The sequence below is a fragment of the Plecotus auritus genome (assembly GCF_963455305.1).
Source record: "Plecotus auritus genome assembly, chromosome: 2".
Classification (NCBI taxonomy): Eukaryota; Metazoa; Chordata; class Mammalia; order Chiroptera; family Vespertilionidae; genus Plecotus; species Plecotus auritus.
This window is the reverse complement of record NC_137771.1, coordinates 142,941,672-142,948,576: the sequence shown is the minus strand read 5'-3', so window position 1 is coordinate 142,948,576 and position 6,905 is coordinate 142,941,672. Positions and strand designations below refer to the sequence as shown.

The 6,905-nt window shown below is 37.8% G+C and overlaps 1 pseudogene across 1 annotated transcript; it reads left to right on the top strand.

Moving 5' to 3' along the window:
• Positions 1-277: 277 nt before the first annotated feature.
• On the top strand, positions 278-2,714 carry LOC308241219 (heat shock cognate 71 kDa protein-like; annotated as a pseudogene). The gene is made up of 3 exons: positions 278-316; positions 1,106-1,369; positions 1,621-2,714. The product of its transcript is annotated as a heat shock cognate 71 kDa protein-like (transcript).
• Positions 2,715-6,905: the final 4,191 nt, after the last annotated feature.

Here is a 6,905-nt window from a genome sequence, read left to right as displayed (position 1 = left end):
TGAGAAAAACATTATTATGTTATTTTATGGTTGTGCAAACATAACAGAGTGCCTTTACACAAAATTAATTAGGTTTTATAGCCTTACTACACACCTAACCTATATGGTATAACCTATTGTTCCCATACTGCAAACCTGTACAGCATGTTTCTGTACTGAATATTGTAGGCAATTGTAACACAAAGGTGAGTATTTGTGTATCTAAACAGAAAAGGTACAGTAAAAATACAGTGTACAAGGTAAATAATGGTCCACCTCTACAGGGCACTTACCATGAATGGAGCTTATAGAACTAGAAGTTGTTCCACATGAGTCAGTGAGTAAGTGGTATGTGAATGTAAAAGCCTACATATTTTACACTATTGTAAAATTTATAAACATTTAGTGTATTCTTAGGCTACAAAAATTTATTTTAAAAGTTTCTTTTTTCAATAACAAATTAACTTTAGCTTACTATAACATTTTTACTTTAGAAACTTTTTGACTCTAATAATAACACTTAGCTCAAAACAAACATTGTGCAGCTGGACAAAAATATTTTCATTCCTTACATTCTTATTTTATAAGTTTTATCTGTTTTAAATTTTTTATTTTTAAACTTTTTTTGTTAAAAACTGAGGCACAAACACACACATTAGCCTAAGCCTACACAGAGTCAATATGACCAATATCTCTTTCACCTCCACATATTGTCTCACTGAAATGTCTTCACAACAATAATGTTCATGGAGCTGTCATTTCCTAAGATAATGCTCTCTTCTGGAATACCTTCTGGAGGACCTGCCTCCTAGAGGAGGTCTCACTGTTTTCAGAAATATGTTCACAATAGTTTGTTTGGTTTGTTCCTTTTTTAAATCATAGATTTGCTTGTAAGAAGATAATACACCATGAACATCCCTTTCTAGTAATGAATACCTTTCGGTGTTGGGGTCCATGTTTTCAAACTTTAAGAATTTTGTTGAGGTCTCAAAAAGTGTCTGCTAAACCTTTACTGTGAATTTTTTGAGGGTTCTTCTTTTCCTTCTCCTGCAGTTTCCTTTTCTCTTGTCTACAGCTATGTGTTCCTGTTCCAGTTCCAACAACTCTCCATTATTAAATTTTTCAGAATCCACCTAAAGATTCCAATAGTTACAGGCTGTTGTTGTTCCTTGTGATTAAGCCCCTGAAGGAACTATTCAATGTCATCTTCATCTACACCCAGGTTAAAGTTGTTTGCTATCTCAACCACAGCCTTGCTGATTTTTGCAACCTCCTCATCTTGGGAAAACCCTTTGAAGTCATGGACAAACCTCTTGGATGTCTTCTTCCAGGTGATATTTATACACTCTGTGGTGACGTCACTCCGAGCCCAAGCAAGGTTCTTGATGCAGTCAGATGTTGTAATCCTTCCAGAATTGTATCAGTGTCTTCTCGGTGTTTTCCTCCGTTGCATCAAAAGCCCAGGCAAAGGTCCTGCTCAGATAGGAGGCCTCAAAATCTGCTATAACTTCTTAATCCCTTTGTTGGATCAAAGAGGTAGTTTTTGGAGGGAAAAGAACACTACTTAGATATTAACCTAAAAATTACCAATAAAAGGAGGATTTTAGGGAGAATTATCAATAATAAGAAAAAATTTAAAAGTATGTCATTCTCCCTGTAGAGAAAGCCCTTCGGGATGCCAACCTTGACAAGTCCCAGATCTATGATATTGTCCTGGTGGGTGGCTCTACATGTATCCCCAAGATTCAGAAACTCCTCCAGGACTTCTTCAATGGAAAAGAGTTTAATGAGAGCATCAACCCTGATGAGGCTGTCGCTTATGGTGCAGCTGTCCAGGCAGCCATTCTCTCTGGAGACAAATCTGAAAGTGTCCAAGATCTGCTGTTGCTGGATGTCACACCTCTTTCCCTTGGCACTGAGATGGCTGGCGGCGTCATGACGGTCCAGATCAAGCGCAACACCACCATCCCCACCAAGCAGACGCAGACCTTCACCACCTACTCTGACAACCAGCCAGGCGTGCTCATCCAGGTTTATGAAGGTGAGCATGCCATGACCAAGGACAACAACCTGCTTGGCAAGTTTGAACTCACAGGCATACCTCCTGCACCTCGTGGTGTTCCTCAGATTTAAGTCACTTTTGATATTGATGCCAATGGCATCCTCAATGTCTCTGCTGTGGATAAGAGTACAGGGAAAAGAACAAGATTACCATCACTAATGACAAGGGTCATCTGAGCAAGGAAGACATCGAGTGCATGGTTCAAGAAGCTGAGAAGTACAAAGCTGAAGATGAGAAGCAGCGGGACAAGGTGTCTTCCAAGAATTCACTTGAATCCTATGCATTCAACATGAAAGCAACTGTTGAAGATGAAAAACTTCAAGGCAAGATCAATGATGAGGACAAACAGAAGATTCTGGACAAGTGCAATGAAATCATCAACTGGCTTGATAAGAACCAGACTGCAGAAAAGGAAGAATTTGATCACCAGCAGAAAGAGTTGGAAAAGGTCTGCAACCCCATCATTACCAAGTTGTACCAGAGTGCAGGAGGCATGGGGGCTTCCCTGGGGGCGGAGCTCCTCCATCTGGCGGTGCCTCCTCTGGGCCCACCATTGAAGAGGTTGATTAAGCCAGCTTTGAGCATAGATCTAGCATTGTTCCACAAAATATTGAAGGACCCAAATTTGTAGCAAATTCCATGGCAGTTTTAAAAGTTGAGCTGCTGTATAGTAAATAACTGGGCATTCTTGATACTTGAATATGGACTGTGCACAGGGAAAGGAAATATAATGCATTTTATAACTGTATTGTAAAGTGGAAAATGCGACGTCTTAAATAAAACTATTTAAAATTGGCAACATATATTTAATAAAAATATTTTAAAAAATAAAAAAATGAAAGTATGTCATTCTCCAAATAGTATTTTGCCATTTACCTGACATGTCAACTCAAAAGGGCTTCTTGGAAGAGAGCTTGGGTCATTCATGACTTCTTCGTGCTCCTGCTGTTCACTGGCAGTGTGTGCTTATTGATGTGCTTGAAGACCCGGGGTTCTCACGGAGACAGATCAGAAAGGATTTCAAATTTTAGATTTCAACTTTGTCCACAAGCAAGACTGTTATCCTGTCCTTAAAGGCCTTGAAACCTGGCACTGACTTGGCATCCTTATGGGTGAAAGACCTTTCAGTCATCTGTTTCACCCATATTGAATATTTGCTCTGGCAAGAAATATTCCTCCATAATCAACATATCTAGAATTTCTAAAAATTGTTACGTCAGCACTCACAGACTCACCATTTACTTGTCACATCATGTACTAAGTAACAATTCTTGAATTGTTTAAATCACTCAAATCACCTCAAAGCTGCAGTAAATTCAACATCATAGTCAGGTCCAGCCTTTTCTTTAAACATCACAGACAAGCACTGTACTTTGGTCGTGATTGTCAGGGCACTGAGAGTAATACACTTTTGTGTCTAGTCTTCAATCCGGAATAATTAGAAGTTTTTCCATGTCTGATATAAGTTTTTTAAAAGAAGTTTTGTTAGTCTTGTTGCCTTCAATAAAGCAGATCCCTAACAGCTTTCATTACTTTGTTCTTGCTCTTCATGATTGTAGCTATGATGGAATGGGACATGCCTGACTGGTGAGCAATAACTATTACTGATTTACTGCCTTCATAATCCTTAATCACTTTTAATTTTGTTTACAGATTAATCACTTCATGTGGCTTCTTAGTGGCAACATTATCAGTAGATTTCAAGAGCCACGATGGACAAAACAACAGATTGAATCAAACACAAGAGAAAATTATGGAACAAGAGACATGGTAAATCTGTCTCCTATGTATGAGGATGCTTCCAGGGTAATATATCACACTGTCTTACAGCAAACTTGTTTTTAATAAGTTAAAAGAGTTCACTCAAAAACAATGGTTAATAGTATAGTAAATACATAAACCAATAACAGGCATTTATTATCTTTATCAAGTATTATGTACTATATGTAATTTTATGTGCGATACTTTCATATTACTAGCAGCACAGTAGATTTATTTATACCGACATCACTACAATTATGTGAGTAATGCATTTGGGCTATCATGTTACCACTGCTACAAGTTCACCAGGTGATGGGAAATTTTCAGGTCTATTATAATCTATGGAAACACCACCATATATGCAATCTGTGTGGTTATGTGCTAAATAACTATAGAAGGATTCTGTTTTACATATGGAAAAGTATAAATCTTAATTCCTATTGTATGATAAAATAACTCTACAGAGTTATAAATAACACAATGCTTACATAACAGTGTAACCCATTACAAGTTTTTTTAGATGACAGAATTAACTTGCAAAAGTGTCACTTTTCCTTTTAATGTGCAGTAGTATAAAATCATGCTTGTTAAGATACTAATAATGGACCAGAATATCTCATGTAACAAGCATAATAAATATCAGTTCTTTGTTTTAAAATAATTACTACCATTAATCCTATAATTACTCACAAGCCTTCAAAGTCAGTACATTTTAATGTACTTATTTACAAAGACAGCTTCCATAGCCAGATGTCTACTTTTATTTTCAGAAAAAAATAATTCCAACAGAAGATAAATTTTGAAAAACTGCCAAAACACAAATGTATAAAATCTATTTTTAAAAATCTGTATTCTGTATTCCCACAAATCAAATATTTTAAAAGAAAAATTACATTTTCATAAATTTAATGATCAATCACTTAGCCCTATTTCATAAAATAAAGTGATAAAGAAAAATATTTTAGATAAATAATTTAGGGCTCAAATAAAATAATATGTTTCTCTCTGTCTTTATCTCTTCTGTTTCTATTTGTCTTTTTTACTCTCACTATCTTCCTATCTCTCTCTTGCACTCTCTTTCTCTCACACACATGAACACAATAAAAATATGATAATTCCACTCTATCAACTACTTCCTTTGCTTTAGATTAACATCCTAGGAAAAAAGTAATGAATGTCAACAATCACAGTTTAGCTGTGATACTATTACTTTTTTTAAAAAAAATATCTTTATTATAGAAATTATTACAGATGTCCCCCTTTTTTGCCCATTGTCCCCTCTCTTTCCCACTCCCCCTCCAAACCTTCACCCACTATTGTCTGTGTCTATTGGTTATGCGTGTAAGTTCTTTGGTTGATCTCATTGCCACAACCTACTCTGAGGATTCTCAGGCTGTTGCCTGCTTCCATGTCTCTGGATTTATTTTGTCTATTAGATTCCACATATAAGTGAGATCATGTGGTACTTATATTTCTCTGACTGACTCATTTCACTTAGCATAATACTCTCCAGGTCCCTCCACGCTGTCTCAAAGAATAATTATTTTTAACTAGAGGTTCGGCGCATGAAAATTCATGCACTTGCGGGAGGGGGGTCCCTCATCCTGGCCTGCCCCCTCTCACAGTTGGGGAGCCCTCAGGGGTGGGAGGCAACCCAGTAATCAGGGGAAGGCGATGCCCCATCACACCCCTGCTGCTGCCACTGCTGGCAGCGCAAGCCTCGGCCAGCCCTGGTTACCTGAGCCTCAGGTGGCCCTGGATGGCTGGGCAGCCGCCGCCATCCAAGGCTTGCCTGTACCTCGGGGCAGCCCTGGGCAGCTGGGCAGCTGCCATCCGAGGCTTGCCTGCACCTTAGGTCCACCCTGGGCGGCTGGGCAACCGCCATCTGAGGCTTGCCTGTGCCTTGGGCCAGCCCTGGGCAGCTGGGGGGCTGAGGGGACTGGGGGACTCCAGAGGCAGGCGCCCTGGCAGGGCTGAGGAGACTGGGCGCTGCCATCTTGTGGTTGTGGGCGCCACCATCTTTGAGGGCATGGCAGTCAATTAGCATATTCCCTCCTTATTGGCTGTGGACGCCTCCATCTTTGAGGGTGGGGCAGTCAATTAGCATATTCCCTCCTTATTGGCTGTGGGTGCCGCCATCTTTGTGACGGTGTGAGGGTCAATTAGCATATTCCCTCTTTATTAGATAGGAGAGTAGTGAAAACAAAAGAATGTAAGAATAGAAAACAGAATTAGTTGAATAAATTTACTATTTATTAAACAAATATTAAAATAGCACTGTGTAGGTATATTTATAAGTACTAGTGGCCTGGTGCATGAATTTGTGCACATTGAAAGGGAATTAGTTAGAAAAAATATTTTAATATCACTCTTTCACTATAATAGAAGTGTAAGAGATTAAAGAAAAATAGTAAAATGTATAATAAAATAATATATAAATTTATTAATAAATAAACAATAACAACAAAAACATGATATAAAAACAACAAAACATGATATAAAAACAAAATTGATGCAAAAATGACTGATAGATTGATTAAACTTATTCTAATATCTCCCTGTACTAGTATACCACATTAAGAGTGAAAACACTTTCAGAGTGCTTGACTAATTTCCCTTGTGATGAAGTATTTACAACTTTAACTTTAATGTCACACACTCTTTGAACTCAAGAGAAAGCAACATATAACTGACCATGTCTGAAAATGGGTTCAGGTAGGAATATTCCTACTCTGTCTAGAGTTTGTCCTTGTGATTTATTAATTGTCATTGCAAATGCTGGCATCACAGGAAACTGTCTTTGAATTAATTTAAATGGGAGGCCAGTGTCTGATGGGGACAAAGCAATTCTTGGAATCAGAACAACCTCTCCTGCAGATCCTGTTAATACTTCAGCTTCAATTATGTTAGGTCACAATCTTTTCATAATAAATCTAGTACCATTACAAAGACCCCATTTACTATTAAGATTTTTCAGTAGCATTATGATTGCACCTACTTTCAATTTTTATTTATGACACGGCATTCCCAAAGGTGTAATACCATTAAGAAATTTAATGAGAAAAGTTTCCTTTTCAGCATCATCCGTTGAATCATCACTCAA